Raw genomic sequence first — 20,877 nt, forward strand, 5'->3', positions numbered from 1 at the left:
TTCCACCATGGCAAAAATAATTGGGACTACATCTGAGGTGGGTGTCTGCTGACATCATACAAATGAACAGATATTTGGGAGAATGAATTATGTCCCCCCCTGAAACCCCCTAAGGTTTTAGGTCTGATTTCTATCACTGTATTCTGCTTTTCTCAAGATAGCTAATATTTACTGAATGCTAACTATGTATCCTGTGCAATGCTAATCAATTTACAAGATTCAGCTCATTTACTGCAGATGACAATCCTGCAGTGTAGTAAGTACTGACTGTCACTCCATATTTACAGATGAGGAAACTAAAGCTCAGAGAGGTTAAGCCACTTGCCCACAATCACACAGCTCACGAGTGGCAGAGCTGGGACACAGCCAGGCCTGACCCCAGAACCTGAGCTTATCATAACCTCTCCCTTAGATCAGCTCTCCCACGGACCTTGCCTCCAGGATCTTTTCTCCCATGCCAGCCGGGCACCAGCATATGGTTTGGAGAAGCCAACTCCCGTAGACAGCTGTCTAGATGGTGTTGATGTTATAAATGGTATTATAAAAAATAAGGATAAGGCTTATAAATCAGGCAAAGGGAAGTTATGATTCTTGTGGACACTCTAATCTATCTTCCTATAATTGCCTGTATATGAAATGCCTGCATGAGGTTATCGGAGTATTCCCCGAATCGCCTGTGAAGGAAAGATTGCAATTTTAGCAACCCTTGTTACACAAACCAAAGCAATCTGTTCTACTTTGACACTCTGACACCCATGGCTGGCAAAAGGGATGGAGGTAGGGATGGACAGGAGTTTGTGTACATTCCTGTACCAATGGGAAGTATAAAGGGTTAACCATGAAACATCATCCGTGCAGATGATGCTCTGGCCTCTCACCAGGCTAAGGAAGCAATCTCTGGGATACTTACGGAGAAAACCACAGCTTCCCTTCTTTAAACCATCTTTAACCTTTAGTTCTAGAAACCCTAATTAAAAATCAATTCTGTTTTTTGTAGTAAATCTGACAGTAATTCTATCTCTAATGGCAGTGGCAAGATAAATAGTATGTCAGGTAAACTCAGCGGGAGTATGACATTTTCATTAGCAATTTACCGGGTGTGAAATTTCTACCATGATAAGGCATCCCTGAATAATACAGGGTAACTGTCCCCTTAGGATGACCCATTCTACTAATTAATGGGGGACACTAGTGGGATTCAAGTCTCCTACCCAAATAATTTTAGTGCTCACAGCAGAGTTATTTTGTATGCACCTTGCACTGAGAAAATAAGTCAGGACCCAAAACAATAAACAAGCTGACATAACAAGATGATTGCAGCCTATTGCAGTCCAGAAAAATCTAATCTGGTCTCCTAACAGCATCACAATCTTTATTGTGACTGTATGGGTCCCAATTCATCAGCCCATTTCAGCAAGCTATCCCCGCCAGTAATCATTCACTTTCAGGGTAGCCTCTGAACAGGTATCGACTTTAGAGACTGGCAATTCATCCCCGGTTCTGCAGCCCCTCCATCCAGATTCTTTGGCAGTCTCTGAAGCAGGTTGGGAGAGAAAATTTCGGCCCATACATGCAGGACCTCCAGAGAGACTGTGAAGGAAGGAGAGAAGGCAGGCAAGCAAAATTCTCCAGCTCAAAGCAAAGAGAGAATATGACACTGGCATCATATCCTGTCCCTGCTCTCATCCCAACAACATTCCCAGTGACCTAGGTGGGATCATGAAATATTAGGACTAAAAGGTATACACAGAAGATGCTTACAGTTATTGAGGTCCTACCCTATGCCCGCTCTAGAGACTTCGGGCTCCCAAGGACTATTATGGAGGATTCCTCGGAAAATCTGTTATCAGGGATTCTGTAACTGCCCCATCATATTTTTTCCTTTTCAAGGAAACAGATAAGACCATTAGACTGGGAAATGTTCTTAACCAGAGATTGGACAAGGTCTCTGCACCCCTGCTGAACGGGGGCCTGCACACCTCCGCCACAGATGAGGGATACAGGTATAGAATGGTCAAGGCACCATGTTTGGGAATCCAGCTTGGTTCTTGTGTTTGGTATGCACCTCTCCAAAGACAGATGGAACTTTGGGTCTTGGATATGGCAAAAGGAAGCTGTAATGGGAGTTTATCCGGGACTCATAATAAAATGTCAGGATACAGCCCTCCCCTTTGCTGGAGGGATCACTTGATATTTCAAGCAGTAGGCTCTGGTGTTGAAGCTGGTGCAATTCTGAATGCTTTCCATCTGTACTTACTATTGGGGTCAATCATGTAGCTGGCATGCTAATCACTTTGCATGCTGTACCCCCACTCCCAATCTTTTGGTGGGCTCCCACAGAGCCTGCGGAGAGGATAATGAGCCTGTGGTTGTGCCCCCTGACCACAGGTTGGGCCAAGGACAGAAACGGAGTCTAAGTCTAGATAAGCTTTAGGGACTGAGAATGTGGCTCAGGCACTCTATGTGGCTGCTAATGGGCACTGCACTGAAGAGCCACACAATTCTGAGACATGCATGGCTCAAAAAAGGCATCACTGATATGCAGAGAGAGAAAAAAGACGGGGCAGATAAACCCTCAGACACAAAGAGGGGACACATGTGTCCCCCTATCTAGCCATGCCCCTAAGGTAGAGTTATACACCAGGTCTCTTAGATTCCAGGTCCCTGGGAGACATGGCTTAAATCCCTGCCCTTGGATTCGGAATGATGTTCCATTGTTTTACTCAGGGTCCTTTAGTGGCAAGTCCCAGAGACAAGGGGGTGTACTGGCTTATAGTACTGCCAGTACGGAGACAGATGACTGCAAATGTTCAATGTCAACAGGGCTCTCCTTCTTTGTCTCCTGTTTCTGCCTTCCTCTCGGCTGGCTTCCTTCTCAGATGGGCTCACCAAATGCTCTCAGAAGTTCTGGCTTTGCAACCACAATGGAGAAAGTGCCCCCTCATTTCCAGTAGGTTTAGAAAAATTGGGAGACTGATGCTCATCGAATAGTTTAGGTCACAACCACCAAGGAGCTAAGCCACTGAGTGGAACATGTTGACCAATCAGTCCGTCCTTAGAAGTCACTGTGAAGAGGCATCAGCCTCACCCAAATCATGAGCACGAAGGGATAGAAAGCAAAGGGACACCACCCAAAGGCACACTGGGGTGTTGTTCCCAGAAGATGGATGTTGGGCAGGTAACAAGAAAGAATGTCTGCTATACCCTTGTCTCCCTTCAAAGAAACTCTTGTTTTAAGTTAGTCTGAGAAGATTCTGTTTCTCGTCACCAAATAGTCCTTAACTAAACATCTAGAAAAATGTGCAGGAAATGAAGATGAATAAGACAGATTTCAGCTGTCAAAGACCTTACCTTTTTATAAGGAAGATAAACCCAATGTACATAAATTGTACATCACAAGTAAAAGCTTGTTTCAAAGGTACAAAGAATCCCAGAATTTCAAAGGCAATGACACTAAGGTAAGTAAGAAGTTTCTTTTCGATTTTTGTTTGGCTTGGGATGTAGGGAAAGAATGGCTAGGGTTTCAAATAGACAGGGAGAGTGTTTCCAGTTAAAGAAAATGGTGTAGAGGTGCCTGGGTGGCTCAGTTGGTTAAGCATCTGACTTTGGCTCAGGTCATGATCTCACGGTTTGTAAGTTTGAGCCCCGGGTCAGGCTCTGTGCTGACAGCTCAGAGCCTGGAGCCTGCTTTGGATTCTGCGTTTCTCTCTCTGACCCTCTCCCGCTCCCACTCTATCTCTCTCTCTCAAAAATAAACATAAAAAAAATTAAAAAAAAGAGAAAGAAAGAAAATGGTGTCATCAAATACCTAGAGGCTGAAAAGTACAAGAATAAGTTAAAAGCGTCAAGCTTACCCCAAGTATCTCCTCCAAGTATCTCTCCCACCCAATGCCCCAGTGTCAGGCCTCGCCCAGACTCAGGACATCCACTTTTACCCCATTCTAATCATTTTCCACTTGCCAACTAGAATGAACTTTTTCAAATGCAAACCTGGTGATAATGATACCCTCTTGCCTTTCCATGTTTCCCACTGCTCTGATGATCTAGATTAAAATTCTTACCTACTTTCCTTTCTTTGCACTCCAGCACAGTGGATGTTCTCTAAGTTATATGAATTTTCCAAAGCCTCAGATATGCTGGGGAGGCCACCTGAAATGCCCCCTGCCCCATCTCAACCCCTTCATGTAGTGATTAATTTATACCCTTCCTGGGGCGCCTGGGTGGCTCAGTCGGTTAAGCGTCCGACTTCGGCTCAGGTCATGATCTCGCGGTCTGTGAGTTCGAGCCCCGCGTCAGGCTCTGGGCTGATGGCTCAGAGCCTGGAGCCTGCTTCCGATTCTTTGTCTCCCTCTCTCTCTGCCCCTCCCCCATTCATGCTGTGTCTCTCTCTGTCTCAAAAATAAATAAACGTTAAAAAAAATTAAAAAAAAAAATTTATACCCTTCCTTCAGATCTCTACCTCAGGAAGTACAGTGTCACCAGGCTAGTTGAGATCTCCCTGTGATTCTCACACACTGTCACCCCATATTTAGCTTTATTTGCCTCATTTCAGTTAGTAAATTAAATTTTATTTGCATGATTATTTCACCAATGACTCTTCCTTCAAGAGTAGGTTTTCTCAGCCTTGGATTTATTAACATTTTTGTCCAGATGATTCTTTGTTGTGTGGGGGACAGGGCTGTCCTGTGCATTAAAGGATATTTAGGGGCTCCTGGGTAGCTTAGTCAGTGGACATCTGACTGGCTCAGGGCATGATCTCACAGTGTGTGAGTCTGAGCCCCGCATCGGAGCCAGCTTCATATCCTCTGTACCCTCCCCTGCTTGCACTCTCTCTCTCAAAAATAAATAAAACATTAAAAATAAATAAAGAAGGGGTGCCTGGGTGGCTCAGCTGGCTGAGCGTCCGAATTTGGCTCAGGTCACGATCTCGTGGTTCGTGAGCTAGAGCCCCGTGTCGGGCTCTGGTGCTGACAGCTCTGAGCCTGGAGCCTGCTTCAGATTCTGTGTCCCCCTTTCTCTCCACCCCACCCCTGCTGGTGCTCTGTCTCTCTCTGTCTTTCAAAAATGAATAAACATTAAAAAAATTTTTTAAATAAATAAAGGATATTTAGCAGCACCCCTGACCTCTACCCATCAGATGCCAGAAGCACCCCTCCCTGAGTTGTGACAGCCAAACATGTCTTCATACTGCCCAAAGGTCTCCTGTGTGGATGGGTGGGAAGCAAAAGTGTCCCCATTAAAAACCACCACTCCACAGCCTACTGCACTGGAAACTCCATGAGAAAAGAAACCGATCCAGTATGCCTGGTAAATGTAGATACATGGTTCTCAATTTCAAGTGAACTTCAGAATCACTTAGGAAGCTTTAAAAAAATTATGATGCACGATCTAACCCCATGCTAAGTAAACAGGACTCTCTGATGGGAAGGGGTGTGGGGGGGGGGAAACTGAGGTCCAGGCATCCATAAAAAGTTAAATCTCTTGTGCAGCTGGGGTTAATAATCACCAAAGTAGATGTCCATTGCTAAACTCTTTACTTGATGAATGTAGGGGAGGAATGGAGATGGGGAGGGAGAAAGAGAAGGCAGGGAAGGGAGACAGGGAGGAAGTACAAGGAAGAGAAGCAAAGGAAGGAAAGAAGAAGGAAAGGAAGAAAGAAAACCAAAGTCTCTTGCTGGACTGTGACTCATAAGAAAAATCTGGCTATTAAGGCTGGAAACCTAGGCTGGGACCATATTTGAAAAGTTATGAATATTATGTTGTCATACTTGGGGTAGACAAAAGCAAGTCAATGAACACTGCAGAGCAAGGATGTTCAAGTTCAGTGTTTTAAGAAGGTAAATGGGTCGTCCAGCTCACACAAGGAATTGGAGTGAAGAGATCCAGAAATGAAATGAATTCTATGAAAAGGTTTGGATGATGAGAAATAGAAAGGAAACAACAAATACCAAAGATTCTCTATGGGAAGAAAAGACAGGTGATTACAGGTGATAAGTACAGGGCTGCCTTTGGGAATACAAGAGCCGTGTATCATTCTGCAGTTTAGTAAGAACAACAGATGTGGAAAAATAGGGACTAACGTGGCGCTACAAAAGACGAAGCCCAGGGTGCCACTGGAGCATAAAGCAGGTGCGTAACCTGGTCTCAAGGGTCTGACAATGCTTCTCAGAGGAAAAGACCTTTCCACTGGGACTTCTGGGGTGAAGGGGGTGGGGTCAAAGAGGGAGAAGGAAGGGAACTAGGAAAATACAATTGGGTTAGGGCATGGCAAGAGCAAAGCAAAACAATGACAGCTGGACAGCTGAGGCAAGAAAAGTCCTGGATGATCGTGGAGGTCTTTGTAAGCCTCACTCAGGCTCTTAGACTTTATTCGAAAGTCAGGATAAGCCATGGTGAGAAGGGTTTTAAGCAAAGTAGCAATACCACGCAGATTTGTAGTTTTTTTAGTTCCCATTGTGGCTATGGGGTGCAAAGGAGAAATGTGGAGAAAGAAAAAAGCCAGCAAAATGTTTCCAGGGCTTTAAACCCACTTGAGTGGGAGGAAGAACGGCCATATTAGCAGCAATGGGGAGAAGAAGCCAGTGACCAGAATTATGGGATAATAGGTATTCAAACATTTTCTTCCATTATTTCATAAAACCTTTAGGTTCCTTGCACAGAGTTCCCATGTTGAGAAGAGTAAGGAAGAGCTTCCGTTGTTACAGGTCCCGCAGACTGTGCCTGGATCCTTCTTCCCCTATAGTGTTCAAATATCAGTAAGAAGAAGTGCTTTAAATGTACCAAGACTCCTAACACTGAGAAGCGATGAATCTCTCCCAGGCAGTATTTCTATATCCCTGAAGAATCTCAACAAACAAAGAACATGGCCTGTGGAACACACCAACCCAATTTCCAAACCCTGCCCTTTAGCTGACCAGCTGGACAATTTCCTTAACTCATCTGAGCCTCAGTTTCCTCACCTGCAAATTAGGAAGACCAATACTTCCCTGTGTGGATGTGAAAATCAAATGACAGATAACATTTGGACAGTGCCCCGAAGAGTGGTTGGCAGTAGATAAAGGTTGATTTTATCTCCATTCAGAGAGGCATCCAGACTAGGTGGATTCATCGGCAACTTAAGCTATTCACTGCCATGAACTATTATATCATGAACAGCCATTTCCACAATGTAGCATTAATTCAAAATAGTGCAGGCATCAATGTGATACATCGCATCAATAAGAGAAAGGATAAAAACCACATGATCATTTCAAAAGATACAGAAAAAGCATTTGACAAAAGTACAACATCCATCCATGATAAAAATCCTCAACAAAGGGTTTGCAGGGAACATACAGCAACATAATAAAGGCTTTACATGAAAAACCCACAGCTAACATCACACACAATGGGGAAAAACTGAGAGCTGTTTCCCTAAGGTCAGGAACAAGACAACGATGTCTACTCTTACCACTTTTATTCAACATAATACGGCAAGTCCTACCCATAGCAATCAGACAACAAACAAATAAAAGGCATCCAAATCATTAAGAAGCAAAACTTTCACTATTTGCAGGTGACACGATACTACATATAGAAAACCCAAAAGACTCCACCAAAAAACTACTAGAACAGATCAATTAATTCAGTAAAGTCACAGGATATACAATCAATATACAGAAATCTGTTTCATTTCTATATACCAATAATGAAGCAGCAGAAAGAGAAACTAAGAAAACAATCCCATTTACAATTGCACCTAAAATAATAACATACCTAGGAGTAAACTTAAACAAAGAGGTAAAAGCCTATATCTTAAAACTCTGAAACACTGATGAAAGAAATTGAAGATGACACAGAGAAATGGAAAGATATCCCATGCTCATGGATTGGAAGGACAAATATTGTTAAAGTGTCTATACTACCCAAAGCAATCTACACGTTTAATACAATCTCTATCAAAATACCAATAGCAGTTTTCACAGAACTAGAACAAACAATCCAATTGAAAATGAGAAGATATGAACAGACATTTCTCTAAAGAAGACATCCAGATGGCCAAGAGACACATGAAAAGATGCTCAACATCACTCATCATCAGGGAAATGGAAATCAAAATCACAATGAGATATCACCTTATACCTGTCAGAGTGGGTAAAATCAAAAATTCAAGCAATAGCAACTGCTGGCAAGGATGTGGAGAAAAAGGAACATTCATGCACTGTTGGTGGGAATGCAAACTGGTGCAGCCACTCTAGAAGACAGTATGGAGAGATTCCTCAAAAAATTAAAAATAGAACTACCCTACAATCAGGAATCACACTACCCAAAGAATATGAAAACACTAATTCAAAGGGATACATGCACTCCTATGTTTATAGCAGCATTATTTATGATAGCCAAACTACAGAAGCAGCTCAAGTGTCCGTGGATAGATGAATCAATAAAGAAGGTATGGTTATACATACAATGGAATATTATTCAGCCATAAAAAAGAATGAAATCCTGCCATTTGCAACAACATGGATGGATCTGGAGAGTATAATGCTAAGCAAAATAAGCCAGTCAGAGAAAGACAAATACCACATGATTTCACTCATATGTGGAATTTAAGAAACAAAACAAACAAGGAAAGAAAAGAAAGAGGGAGAGACAAACTAAAAAGCATAAAACAAACAGATGGTTCCCAGAAGGGAGGTGGGTGGCAGGATGGGTGAAACAGGGGAAGGGGATTAAGAGTACACTTATCTTGATGAGCACTAAGTAATGTACGGAAGTGATGAATCACTATACTGCACACCTGAAACTAATATAACACTGTTTGTTAACTACACTGAATTACAAAAAAACAAGAAACAAAAACAAACAAACAAACAAACAAACCATAGTACAGGCAGAGGAGGCTTACTTGAAAGATTCTTCCCTTCGCTTAGGAGCTACAGATGAGTGTTCACAGAGTGGAGAAAAAAAAAAATTCAGGACTCCAGGCAATAGAAATATTTGAATAACGGCAGAGCCAGAACATTTGTAGCAAGTCAATAGACCACTATTCTCTTCCCAGTAAATTCTCTATCTTGAGCTTCTATAATATTGGCATCTTTGTTACGAAGCAACTTCTGATCTATTACTCTTATAAAGGCATACCGGATGCACTGGAAGGAGAATGTTGCTTTATTGCAAAGCCAGGGCCTTGTGTTTATGATTTACAGCATAGCGGTGTGTGCCTGCCCGAGATCCTCCACACTGGCGACAAATCATGCAAAGGAAATGAACTTATCTTGATGTCTGGCCTGTGTGTTAGGCCAGCACTCTTCAGATTGCGAAGGGCAGACACACAACTCAAAATGGCTTAAGGGAAAGTGGAATCATAAGGATGCTGAGGAATCTCAGGAAACAATGGGACAACCAAGCCAAGGTAAAGGCAGGAATTCGGGGAGCTCTTAGGAACTGTAAAACCAAGGATTCAAGACATACTGTGATTCTTTTCTTATTTCCTGTAGACATTTGTCTAAGTATTTCCTTATTCTTCTCTCCCACTACCAATGGGTTTTCCAAAACAAAACAACAACAACAACAAAAAAAACCCACTGGCCTCTGATAACTCCTGAGTTTTCTACTTAATGATGTCAGTCCTCCAAGGGATACCGAGCTCTTTCCTTTAGTGATGGTCCAAATGTCCTCATGAATGAACCCAATGTCTTAGCTTGGGTCAGGTGCCCATTCTAGGGCCAATCAGCTGATTCCAGTACAGAGTAGTGTACTGTGATTGGTCCATTCTGGATCACATGCCTACATGGGGACCAATTAACAGTGGCTGGAGATGCAGGGAACATGGTCCCTCAAAAGGAAACCAAACGGAATTTGTAGGTGGAGGGGCAGTTTCCAGAAAAAGAGCAAGGCTGGACAGACAAAACCATGGGTGAACTCTACATTTCTCTCCTAGTGCTAAACACAGGGAGGGCATTTTGCCTCAAGTTTCAATTATTTGTTTATTCATCTCTTCATCCTTCATGCATTCATTTGTTCAGACACCAAACATTTATTAGAGCCTTATCTGTCAGATCATGGCCATTTTCTGGGTTTCACGAGGAGCGAAGTGCCCCCCTTGTGCTGCTGAGACATTTCTAAAACACAAAGACTTTCACTCATACTCTTTAGTGCCTCTGCGAGAGAGGCACTCAGCCCCATTCAACTGTGTACGGGTGCTTGCAGACCGCTTCATGCCAGTGATTCCTCCTGTTGAGAAATCCATTCTCTTTGAAACATCCAGCAATGGACAAATATAACACAGATCATCCTAGTCTCTCAACAGTCAAACACACACTCCAGGATGCCCCACTAGACAGGGAGCAATCATCAGATTTTCCTCTAGGGAATAAAACATTTTGCTGGCCATGTTCACTCTACTGTATTGACTTCCCTCCTACAAGGAAACCTGTCGTGTAAAGAAACTTGAACTCAACTCTGGTACAAATTCATGTGTTTCTTTGTATAAGAGTTACCTCCTCTTTATCCTTGAGTTTTCTTATCTGAAAAGTAAATGGTTTAAATATGAGATAAATCCTTGCAACCAGTTTTGGGAGAGGAAAACCACGTCCTAAATTTTAAAAACCTAGTTATCATGAAGGAATCTTTCCCTAACATTCCAGGCTGTGCTGAAGGCCAACTTATTTTCTCTCTCTCTTTTTTCTTCCATCATAGTTCTGTGGTACAATCATTTTTTACTTCTCTGTGTTTCCTGCTACCCCATAACTTATAGAAAACAGAGACTAGCACTTAGTCACTGTATTCCAAATGCTCAGCACAAAACTTGGCATATAACAGACACTCCATAAAAGTAAATGGATATATCAACGGATAGACGGATGGATGAAAGACACATTGCATTGGCCAACCTCACTTGTCCACAGAGATCACAGTCTGCTTTGAGCAAAGGGGTGACTATGTTGACTTCGGCATTAGAAGCCTGCAGATTAGAGAACTCAGGCTGTCAGGTCACACAAAAGCTGGCAGAATTCACATCTCCTCAGATGTTCTCCTGAGCTAGATTCACAGACAATCGTGGTCTAGCAAGTACAGCAGAGACCTGAGGACAGGACACTCAACCCAGCATCAATTAGAGTGATTTGGCCTGCTCAGATGTTTTTTAAAAACAAATCTTAATAACATTTGCCAATCCCTGAGCCCTTATAGCTTGTCAGGCACCATCTAAGAGCTTTGAAAACATGATCTAAACCAATGGTCCTCCATCAGGGTGACTTTGCCCCCTGTGACATTTGGCAATGGCTGGACACAATTTTGACTGTCACTGAGGAAAGGGTCTGCTTCTGGAGCTAGTGGGTAGAGCCTAGGTGTTCAACTAAACATCCCTTGAATCACAGGATGGGTCCCCACAACAACAGAGAATGGTTTAGACCCACATGTCAATAATGCCAAGGTTAAGAAATGCCAAGGTTGGGGCTCCTGGGTGGCCCAGTCGGTTAAGCATTCGACTTCAGCTCAGGTCATGATCTCAGTTTGTGAGTTCAAGCCCCGCGTTGGTCTCTGTGCTGACAGCTCAGAGCCTGGAGTCTGCTTCTGATTCTGTACCCACCCCCCCCCATCTCTCTCTCTCCCTCCCTCCCTCAAAAATAAATAGACATTAAAAAAACAACCACAATAATAATAATAATAATAAAAAGAAATACCAAGGTTAAGAAATCTTGATCTACAGCAATCCCTTCTACAACTCATTATTATTTTAAAATCATTATTATTATTTTCCTAATTTTACAGGAGAGGAAAATGAGGAATATGGAATACTATAGGTGCTTTGTGCCAGCAGCAGAGCTGGGATTTGAACCTCCTTCTCTGGGGTCTAAATCCTATGTTCTTACCATCTACCCTATAACTCTTGGCACGTCTTATCTACAAGGTTGGACTAAGCAGGGAAATTTACGCTGCCAATCCTGTACCTACTTAATATGCTGGGACTTGACATTCTTCCTGCTGCTGCGACATCCGATTTTTACCTAGTTTCACGTGAGAAACTAAAGATGTTACTCTGGCCAGACCTGGGAGTATCTTTAAATTGAATCCGGTTCCTCCTATTGAAACATAATAACTTTTAAAGTAATCTAGTCTCTTCATTACCAGTGCTACATGCAGTTGTTGAAATCTCTTTTGAGTTGGTAGTTAAAAGGCCCAGCCATACATTTGTAACGTTATTGTTGCTGGCTAAAATGCTTAGCAACAACACAAACATCACTCAGAATCAAATTATCAGATGTACCGACAAGATGCTCCTCGATTTAATAGTGTGGTAAATGATGGCTTGGAGATGTTCTTTGAAGCTGAGGAAGCAAATGTGAAAGCTAATTCAATTCTCAAATGAATAAAAGTGAGAAACTGTTCTTATAAACCTGATATTACCAGAGATAGGGCCAGAGTATGCTGCTGCCTTGTATGGGGGAGGAGAGAAGAGCAGGATTTATTTTATTTCAGATCATAAAGAGCTGGGCTCTCTGTGACCACACAGGTTTGACCTTGGGGGTGTGCGGGGAGAACCTGAGTAGGAGCAAGGGCTCATTTCCAACTCAGTCAAGAGGCTGCTTACTTCCCCATTGGTTCCCCTTGCAGCTGCTTGAGACAGGAAGGGGCCACTGGCCTTCGGGGAAATCAGATCTGTGTTGATGAGACTTTGAGAGCACAGAACAGCACTGCCTCAGAGAAAAGGGGATCCCAGATCACCTAGGCCAGTGGCCTTTCAATTACTCAGTAGGACCCTAGGTTTTCACAAAGGCATTTCAGGGGTAAGAGGAAGGAGGATTTGGAAGTGATTCATGGTCTGAAATTTGCTTTAATTTATCACATGAATGTGTATCTTTTATCATAAAGGATACAAATGAAGAGCGACATATAGAGATTTATAAGGTGACAAGATTCCAAAGGGTCCTGTGTGCAGGGGCTTCTGTCCCTGTAAAGGCTGGGGTGCACCACCCTGCCTGTACCTGTAAATGTTCACCAACCAGGAAGCTGTCTTCTGGGTCTCCCTGTCCAAAGTTTTTGCTAAGGCTCCATTACCTGGACACGAGTGATGAAATCGTTGGCCACTAGGTTGAATTCAGTCTCCAGGTGTTTTTTCTTCCAGGAGGCCTGAGCAAGCCTGAGACTGAAGGGTCTAACCCTTTAAATCACGTGACTGGAAGGGCAACTGGGTGGCTCAGTCGCTTAAGTGTTCGACTTCGGCTCAGGTCAGAATCCCACGGTTTCTGAGTTCAAGCCCTGTGTCGGGCTCTGTGCTGACAGCTCAGAGCCTGGAGCCTGCCTCGGATTCTGTCTCCTTCTCCCTGACCCTGCTCCACTCCTTCTCTGTATCTCAAAAATAAAATAAACATTAAAAAAAAATTGAAATCACAGGACTGGAAAGCACCTGGGGTCCAGCAAGAGTCACCTCATTACCACAAACTGTGGTGTGGTCAAAAGAGACTCCTCTTAAGAATAACAGAGACACCCCATCACTCAAGAAATTCCCAAGGTTTTGAAAGCTCTATGCCAGGACCTAGGGACAAAAGTCAGATTTCTCCTTTTGAAAATCATACCTTAGGGGCTGAGGTTGACCCCACAGCCCCTGCCTCTGTCACCCCAGCTGGCTGGGTGTCATCTGGGTGGTGAAATGGCAGAATAGTCAGAGCAGAGGAGACCTAGGGACTGGTTACTTCACCAAAGTAAAATGAGACTCCGATGATAGGGACCCCAAGTACTTGGTGATTCAGCTGATCTGGAAGCTTGGTCTCTAACCCTGAACTCTCTGAGTATTCTCTGGAGGGTTCCATGTTTCTTTCCTAGGGGTCCTATGACCAGTTATCACAAATGTGGCAGCTTAAAACAGCACACACATGTTATTATCTTTCCCACCTGAAGGTCAGAAGTCTGAAATGGGTCTTGCAAGGGCTGTGTTCCTTCTGGAGGGAGAATCTGTTTCCTCGCCCTTTCCAGCTGCCAAGAGATCACCTACGCCTTTTCTTCGTGACCCCCTTCCTTCATTTTCAAAGCCAACAAGGTAGCATCTTCAAGTCTTTCCTTCTCTTTCCCTCTGATTCCTTCATTGCAGGGCCTCCTGCCTCACTCTTAGAAAGACCGTGTGATTTCATCAGCCCCACCAGGGGCATCCAGGATGATTTCCCCCTCAAGATCCTTAACTCGATCATATCTGCAAAATCCCATGTGCCTGAAGGGAACCCATTCACAGGTCCAGGGATCTGAACATGGACATCTTTGGGAGGTCATTCCTCAGTCGGCCACAGCCCCATCCTTCCTTCATTCCTGGTGTCAATCTGCTACCCTCAGCCCACGCCCTGCACCACACCCTCCTGGTGACTTCTGTTTGGAGGAGGGGACCATATCTCCCTTTCTCACAGCTCATTTCTCCAGAGGCCCTTCCCAGTCTTGTTCAGGGATGAGGAACTGTCCTCTGACCACTCGGGGCCTTGTTTACTCGAGGGGAGAGAACTCCTTGGAGGCGATTGACCCCTGTGTGCACCTCTGTTGGGTCGGAGTGCTCTGTGCCTGCTGGGTCTGTGATGCATTCCTGGCCACCCTACCCTGGGGGTGGGACTGGATGTTCATAAATATTGTTCAGTCATTCTGCGTCCCCCAGAGCAGCCCTTAGGAGACAGCCCTGAGAGGCCAAGTCTGTATTTTTCCAGTGAAATACACCGGCACTATATTTACTACTGGGACAGTGTTTGGCCATCCTAAAGAGACGGTTGCAAACCTACCTGTCCTCTCCCATCGCCCTCTGGTTTGTTGTATGACGTCAAGGAATTTGCTTCCTTCTCCTCCTTTTCTAAGAAAAAGCTACAGCGGCTTGAATGAGAAATGTCTTTATTCCCATGTTGCTGTTTAAGTCGGTAATTTTCAGCCCCTAGGGGGTTTTGCACCCCAGGGGACATCTGCACCCTGACCCTTGCCCAGGGGACATTTAGCAGTGTTTGGAGGCATCTGGTTTTAACAGCTTGGGAATCTAATGGGGAGAGGCCAAGGACAGAGCTAAGCCTCCTCCGGTGCCCAGGCCCCTCCCTCCCAACAAAGAATTCTCTGGCTCAGAATGTCAACAGTGCTACAGTAAAGAAACCCTGACTTAGCCCCAAAGGAGAGGGAAGAGATACCAATAACCGGAGTGGCTTTTTCTCTCTCTCTCTGTACAGATTTACTTGGTCCTCTCCACGGGACGGGGAGTGAGTAGTCCTATTTTTCAGAACATGGGACAGTTACTGAGGCTCATGAATACGCAGGCAGGGTCTTCATGCTTCCAGAGCCTCAAAACCAAAAACCAGCCTACTTCCTCTGGTGTCGTCTCCCTCAGACACAGCACGTCTCCCTCCCGCCTTGGTGCCAACTCCTGCAGCAAAAATAACAAGCAGGACACCTCTGCCGGGGGGCAGGAGGAAGGCAGTGACACAGCCTCTCGTGGATTACTGAGGCCTGTCCCTAAAGCACGTGGGAGGGTGGACTCCCAACCGGGTCTGAATGCTTTGTATGTTTTCATAGACAAGAGACGCGTCCTTTCCAAGGTTGCCATTTGGGGTGGGAGGCCCTAATACAGTTTCACCCAATGATGAGGATTTGGTGGTGATGGGGGAAGGGGGGAGGGGGGTGGGGGGGTGGGGGAAAGGGTGCAAATCATACATAAAGCTCAAGGTCCCAGTTCTTTGTGTAAATCCTGGTAGCCAGGGCAGAGGGGGCGGGTGGGGAAGAAGAGCCTTTTAACTTTGAATACTTCACATTTGGCTGCCTTGGTGACTGGGTATGAGGCATAGATACCCTCAAGGCTGGGTATGAGGCATAGATACCCTCAAGGCTATTCCTTGGTTTTTACTACCCAGGCCATACGGAGGGCAAGGCTCTGGGCAGAGCCAGGGGAAGCTCTCTTCCAAACAGGTTTTCTTGAGGTTTTGTTTTTTGTTTGCTTGCTTGTTTGTTTGTTTCCCCTCAAGTAAGGCTGTCAACCACAGGGCCTTGGGTCAAGCAGCAGATTCTGGTGAGCAAGACTCCTCTGGACTTTATGTCTGCTTGAACTGAGTGACTGCTATGTGGGGAAGCCAGGTCCTCGGCCAGCAGGGAAACAAATGGCCACAAGGAATTTTTACATTATACTGAGGCAGAAAAATCCTTCTTCCTAAGACAGAAAAAAATAGGCCACTGTTTCCTGTTGAGCAGATAAGTTATGTTGTTATATAAGTTATGTGGTTGCAGAGGATTTTAATTCTTCTTTAAATGCAAAGAAAAACAGTAATTTCTGAGATGGCTTCATTGATCAAAAAATAACTACTGGCTGCAAACATTTATTCACACCACAAAAGGCATAAGCCTTCTTTATCTTAACAAGAATATTATCTTGTTACAGTTAATAGTTATTGAACTGCCTATTATGCTCCAGGCACTGTTTATGGGCACTGCCAATATATTATCTAATTTAATCTTCACCCTAATCCTCAGCCACAGGTCCTGTTACTGCCTTGACTTCATAGATAAAGAAAATGAGGGTCAGGGGGGTAAAGTAACTTGCCCAAGGTCACACAATTGATCAAGTATCACAGAAGGAATTTTGAACCTGAATATGGGACCAAGCTTTTCCTCTTAACCACTGTCCCATAGGATTTTTACCCAGACGGATCCTCTATATTTTCACATCCAGACCCTATCTTGGGAGTGACCAGAACCTCACTACAGTTCTCCTTTTCTTGCAATGTCTTTGGTGAGTTTTGGTAGCAGAATAATCTTAGACCCATACAATGAATTTGGCAGTGCTCCTTTCTCTTCAATTTTTTTTTTTTGGAAGAGTTTGTGCAGAACTGGTATCATTTCTTTCTAAAATGTGTGGGAGAGTTCACTAGGATACCATCTGAACCTAGAGTTTTCTCTGTTGGAAAATTTTTAAACTTTTTTTTAATGTTTATTTGTTCATTTTCAGAGAGAGAGAGAGACAGAGAGAGGGGAAGAGACAGAATCCCAAGCAGGCTCTGCACCATCAGCACAGACCCCACGTGGGACTTGATCCCATGAACCATGAGATCACGACCTGAGCTGAAACCAAGAGGCAGACACTTAGCTGACTGAGCCCCCACCCAGGCACCCCCTTTGTGGGAAATACTGAAGCTACAATTTCATTTTATTTTTTTTTTAATTTTTTTTTTATGTTTAATGATTTTTGAGACAGAGAGAGACAGAGCATGAACGGGGGAGGGTCAGAGAGAGGAAGACACAGAATCTGAAGTAGGCTCCAGGCTCTGAGCTGTCAGCACAGAGCCCGACGCGGGGCTCGAACTCACAAACCGCGAGATCATGACCTGAGCTGAAGTCAACCGCTTAACCGACTGAGCCACCCAGGTCCCCCTACAATTTCATTTTAATTGATATAGCACTGTTCAAGCTATCTGTTCCACTGCAGATGAGCTTTGGTGGTTTGTGTCTTTCAGGGGACCAGGATGTTGAATTTGCAGACACAAAGTTGTTCCCAGTATTCACTTTATTATCCTTTAAATATGTGTAGAATCTGTAACGAGATCACCTTTCTCATTCCTGATATTGGTATTTGTGTCTTCTTTTTCTTGTCAGTCTGATGAGATGTTTATCAATTGGATTGATGATATTCTCAAAGAATCACCTTTTAGTTTTACTGGTTTTCTTGCTTTTCTCTGTTTTCTACTTCATTTGTTTATTCTCTGATGTTTCTTACAGTATGTTTTCTGCTTCCTTTGAGTCTAACTTGTTCTCATGTTCTATTTCAAGTTGCAAACTGAGATCATTCATTTCAGACCATCCTTTTTCTCTAATATAGGCACTTAATACTACAAATATCTGCCTAATTACTGCTTTCACAATACTCCAGACCTTCCCATGTACAGTGTTTTCATTTTCATTCAGTTCAAAATACTCTGCAATTCCCCTTGACCCATGGTTTACTTAGAAATATGCTGTTAAGTGTCCACAAAATTCGGAGTTTCCCAGAGACCTGTTATTCATTTCTAATTTAACTACAGGGGAACTTGTGTTTTGGTCCCGGATATGGTCTATATGCTCAGTGTTCTGTGTGGACATTCAGGGCACAGCAGAAGGAACGCGTGATTCTGCTGTTGTTGGGTGGAGAGTGTCCTGTGAATGTTAATTCAGTGCAGTTGGTTCAGGGTGTTGAAGTCTTTCTGTATCCTTGCTGATTTTCCATTCATTCATTCTATCAGTTACTGAGAGAGGAGCTGGGACTTTCTAACTGTAATTGTGGAATTCTTTCTCTGCATTTCTCTAAATGTTTGCTTCATGTCTTTCCAGAATCTGTCACTGGGTGCACAAATGTCCTCTAGAGTAATTGCCCCCTTGTATTATAAAGTAACCTTTATTCTTTGCTGTGAAATCTATTTTCTCTGATACTAATATAACAGCTCCAACTCTTCATAAAAATAGTGTTAGCATGGGATATCTTTTCCTATCTTTTTAGGTTTAACCTATTTCTGTATCTGTATTTAAAGAGCATTTCTTATATTTCCAACATATAGTTAAGTCCTAATTTTCTTTAAAATCCAAACTGACCTTCTTGTCTTTCCATGAAAATCTATTTAAATGCCATTTAAATTTAATATGATTATTAAATACAGTTAGATTCCTGTTGATCATCTTCAATTTGTTTTTCTTTTTTAATTAGGTCCATCTGTGTGTTTCCTTTCTGTTTCTTCCTTATGTTGGATTCAGTATATTTTACAATTTCTTTTTTTCCTAACGGTTTTATTGAGATACGATTCACGTACCATGAAATTCAGCCTTTTAAGTGTATGACTCAGTGGGTTTTAGTAAACTCAGAGTTATTCATCGCTACTATCTAACTCCAGAATGTTTTCATCAACCCAAAAAGAAAGTCATCCCCACTAGGCAATCTCTACACACCCTTACTCTTCCCAGTCCCTGGCAACCACATTCTACTTTCTGTATCTATGGATCTGTTTGTTCAGGACATTTCATATAAATGGAACCATGAAATATGTGATCTTTTGTGATGGGTTCTCTCACTCAGCATAATGTTTTCAAGGTCCATCTATGGTAGAGCATGTGATCCCTTCCTTTCTATAACTGAATAATATTACAGGGACAGATACACCACATTAGACTCTCCCATTCATGAGCTGATGGATACTTGGGTTGTTCCAATTTGGGGGCTAATGTATGTAGAGCTTCTGTCAACATTTATGAACACACTTTTTTATATCTTCAAATCTCTCAGATACATACCTCGGAGTATCACTGCTGTCATACAGTAGCCATGTTTAAGCTTTTGATAAATTACCAATCTGTTTTCCAAAGTGCCTGCACCATTTTACAGTCCCACCGATAACACACTAAAGTTCTAATTTCTCCACATCCTTGCTAACCCTTGTTATTATCTGTCTTTTTTATTAGAAACATTTTAGTAGGTGTGCAGTTGTATCTCACTGTGGTTTTCTCTTGCATTTCTCTAATGACTGATAATATTCATGTGCTTATTGGGCCGTTTATCTTCTTTGGAGAAATGTCTATGAAAATCTTTTCCCCATTTTTAAATTGAGTTTCTTTTTATTACTGAGTTGTAAAAGTTCTTTATATACTATGGATCCAAGGTCCTCATCTGATATATGATTTGCAAATGTTATTTTTTATTATGGGGGCTGCCTTTTAACTTTTTTCATGTTGTCCTTACAAGGTACAAAAGTTTTAAACTTTGATGAAGTTCAGTTTGTATCTTTTTTCTTGTCATTGTCATTTTGTTTTAAAGTCACAACAAGCAGGCTTTGTCTAACAGAAGGTTACAGGGATATATTCTTGTGGGTTTTTTTTCCTAGGAGTTTTATAGTTTCAACTCTTACATTTAGTTTGATGAGACATTTTGAGTTAATTTTTGATGTGAGGTAGGGATCTAGTTTCATTCTTGTGAATATATAGTTGTCTAACATCGTTTGTTGAAAAGACTGTTCTTTTCCCCATTGAATTGTCTTAGCACCTTTGTCAAAAATCAATGGACCTTAAAAGTAAAGGTATATTTTTGGACTCTGAATTCTATTTCATTGATCTATAGGTCTAGCTGTAATACCAGTACCACACTGTCTTGATTACTGTAGCTTTGGAGAAAGTTTTGACATTGAGCACTGTAAGCCCAACTTTGTTCTTTTTAAGATTGTTTTGGATATTCTAGCTCATATAGGTTTTCAGGTCAGCCTTTCAGTTTTTTCAGAAAAAAGTCTGGCCGTGATAGTCGATTAAAGACTGAACTAAATCTGTAGACCATTTTAGGGAGTGTGGTAAGTATAGGGATAACCCCCAAGAAGACATCCTTGTCCTAATCTCCATAACCTGTGAAAATGTTACCTTACACTGCAAAAGGGTTACTGTAGATATAATTGAGGAAGTTAAGGTGATTCTGGGTGATCCTGATGGATCCAATGTCTGTCATAAGACGAGGAAAGGAGTGCCACAGTCAGGAAAAGAGATGTGATGGGAGAAGTGGGTTGTGGAGTAATGTGGCCATAAGCCAAGGTCTGTGGACAGGCAGACACTAAAGTTAGAAGCAGACTAAAAAAATCTTAAATGGAACTTGAAATAGAGGATATGAAGATAAGCAAAACAACACAGTGATCTCTGCTCTTGTGGAGCTTACAGACCTTAATCACATAAACTTACCTAGAGAAAGTGCTACAGAGACATGAGAGCTTGTAACAGCGGTCTTGGGTTGAATATCTGGGGGGGTAGGGAGGAGGTAACACTGGAATTGGTCTTCCAGCCAAAATAGGAAAGAAAGAGGAGGCGTTCATTCAGCGAAATAGGTGAAGTGAACACTGCGGGCAGAGGAAACGAGGACACAAAAGCCAGGAGCCCAAAGCAGACCAAAGTCCTGGT

The 20,877-nt window shown here is 42.9% G+C and overlaps 1 long non-coding RNA gene across 2 annotated transcripts in view; it reads right to left on the bottom strand.

Moving 5' to 3' along the window:
* The window catches only part of LOC131500664 (uncharacterized), a 173,740-nt gene that overhangs the window by 54,964 nt on the left and 97,899 nt on the right, over nt 1-20,877 (bottom strand). The window lies entirely within an intron of this gene.

This window comes from Neofelis nebulosa, chromosome 18 (genome assembly GCF_028018385.1).
Source record: "Neofelis nebulosa isolate mNeoNeb1 chromosome 18, mNeoNeb1.pri, whole genome shotgun sequence".
NCBI lineage: Eukaryota > Metazoa > Chordata > Mammalia > Carnivora > Felidae > Neofelis > Neofelis nebulosa.